The sequence below is a fragment of the Aotus nancymaae genome, unplaced genomic scaffold (assembly GCF_030222135.1).
Source record: "Aotus nancymaae isolate 86718 unplaced genomic scaffold, 86718_ANA_hifiasm-v0.15.2.pri h1tg000088l, whole genome shotgun sequence".
NCBI classification, from domain to species: Eukaryota; Metazoa; Chordata; class Mammalia; order Primates; family Aotidae; genus Aotus; species Aotus nancymaae.
The window spans coordinates 5,368,357-5,370,649 of NW_026988503.1; the positions used below are offsets into that span (position 1 = coordinate 5,368,357).

At 52.4% G+C, this 2,293-nt stretch overlaps 1 pseudogene; it reads right to left on the minus strand.

The window, feature by feature from the left end:
* Nucleotides 1–414: 414 nt before the first annotated feature.
* LOC105710482 (alpha-internexin-like) lies at nt 415–1,926 on the minus strand (annotated as a pseudogene).
* Nucleotides 1,927–2,293: the final 367 nt, after the last annotated feature.

Consider the following 2,293-nt stretch of genomic DNA (forward strand, 5'->3'; position numbering starts at 1 on the left):
AGCAGTGATATATCTTACGTTTTAGGTATCTAGAGTAAGATTATTTGGCTGAGTAATGGCTGGGTTGTGTGAATAGTTTTAATTTCAGTTCATAGCAAATGACAATGATCACAGATTTAGCACCTTAGTTTGTACTTCCTCTGCACCTGAATCATTGAACACTGTGAAGCGTGAGCTGAAGGTCAGAAAGCTATATTCTTAGATAACTCTTCTGTGATTGCTCTAGGACTGCAGTTTACTTCAATCTAAGGAGTGGCTTTATTAGAGACTGTATGTAAGTATTCAATACTAAATATGAGACTGAAGTCTTGAAGACATTTTATACAGTGGCAGGTGTTAAGTTCAGGATTAGGCTGTTTAACAAATCAGATACATATCATTCCCTCTTAAGCATTTACTTTCAAAGAAATTGAATTATATTTTTTGGCTTGAAATGGTCATTTCTTCTATATTTGATATCTCGATTTTCTTAGTAGATATTACTGTTTTCTCTAATATTTCTTCAAAACTTTCTCCTATCTGGGAAGTTTTCGTAGCGACCACCTTATATGCTTCCTCCTGCTTCCTCCTCCTCCTCCCTCCCTCCCCCTCCTCCCGCCTTTTTCTTAAGTGATAGCCCAGTGGATGAGACTTTGGTGATTGTAGAACTGAGGATTCTAGGTGGAGCAGAGAACTTGGACTGGGAAGTGGATTCGGCCCCGAAATACTTACCCCACTGGTGCTTAAACGTGTCTCTTCGCCTTCCAGCAGTTTTCTGTGAGCTGTTATCTCAAAGTCAAGAGCCATTTTGACAACGAGCAAGTCCTGGTATTCCTGAAGGTGGCGTGCCATCTCACTCTTGGCGTTCCTCGGATTATTCTCCAGCTGCCCAGTGCTATCCTGGTAGCCAGTCACCTCGCTGTGCCGCTCCTCCAGCTCCAGGATCTGCCTCTCCAAGGACTCGCTGGCCCCGCGCAGGCCCTCGATCTCGATGGTGCGCACCTGCAGCTGGCGTCGGTACTCGTGGATCTCCTCGCAGCTGGCCTGGATAGCTCGGTTACGCGCGCCACCTGCTCATTCAGGTTAGCGAACTTAGACTTGTACCATTCCTCCGAGGACTGCAGGTTATTAGCGACCAGGGACTCATACTGGGCGCGGATCTCCCTCAGCGCCGAGCTTAGGTCTGGTTTAACCACAGTCACATCTACCTCAGCCGCGGCCTGTCACGACGCCTTCAGCATGGCCAGCAGCTTGGCTACCTACTGGTCGTGAACCTGGCGCACTAAGGCCAGCTCGTCCCACAGCGACTCCACCTTCTGCTCCAGGTCCAGGCAGGCCAGCATGGCACTGTCCACGTCGCGCTGCTGCACCTTCAGGGCGCGTTCGGTGCCTTCGCGTCCGCGACTCTCCTCCTGGCAGCGCGCCCGCAGCCACTGCACCTCCTCAGCCAGCCCGTCCAGCCCTAGCGGGGCCTGAGCGTAAGCTGAGCGCGCCTCCTCCTGCTGCGCGCGCAGCTGGCGCTGGACGAGCACGCCTACGCACGACGGCTCAGCGTGGCGCTGCCACAGCGCGGCTTTCTTGGCCTCCAGCGCGCGGTTTTGTGTTTCCAGCTGATGCACATTCTCGATGAACACAGAAGCGGTTGTTGAGGCCCTGCAGCTGCTCCTTCTTGTTGGCGCGGATGATCTTGTACTCGTTGATGCCCGCTGCCTCGCTTAGGTCTAGTCCGTCGGACGCCACCGGCCGGCGATAGGCCAGGCTGAAGCCGAGCACTGAGGCCGAGGAGCAGGCGGTTGAGGAGGCCACATTGCAGCGTGACAGCGACTGTGAGCAGAAGCCGCCCACGCCGCTGACACCAGAGAGACATGCGGACAGGTGAGAGCCGTCCCCGAACACCTTGCGGTAGGAGGAGGAAGAGCACACGTAGTGCTCCCAGCCGAAGCTCATGGTACTGTGGTTGGGGCGGGCCTGCGGCTTCTGTGGGAGCTACGGAAGAAAGGAGAGGTACGGCAGGCAGGGCCTTACCTGTCCTTTCAAATCCAATGATGTGTATGTGATACCTGTTGATATTTTCTTGATGGCAAAGCTCACACACCAAAAAATTGGTTCCACCATATGGTGCAGCTCCAGGAGCTGCATTCTCCTGCTAGTCCACACAGCTTACAGTAATTTGTCAAAACTTCCATTTAAATGTTCCTACTAGCTTATGGCTCCAGCAGGCTCCGGGTAGGAGCCTGATTATGATTGTAGATTCACCTCTCTGTAGATTTTGGGGTAGCTGTTTGCCCTATAACTTCAAATCTCTGATGTGTCA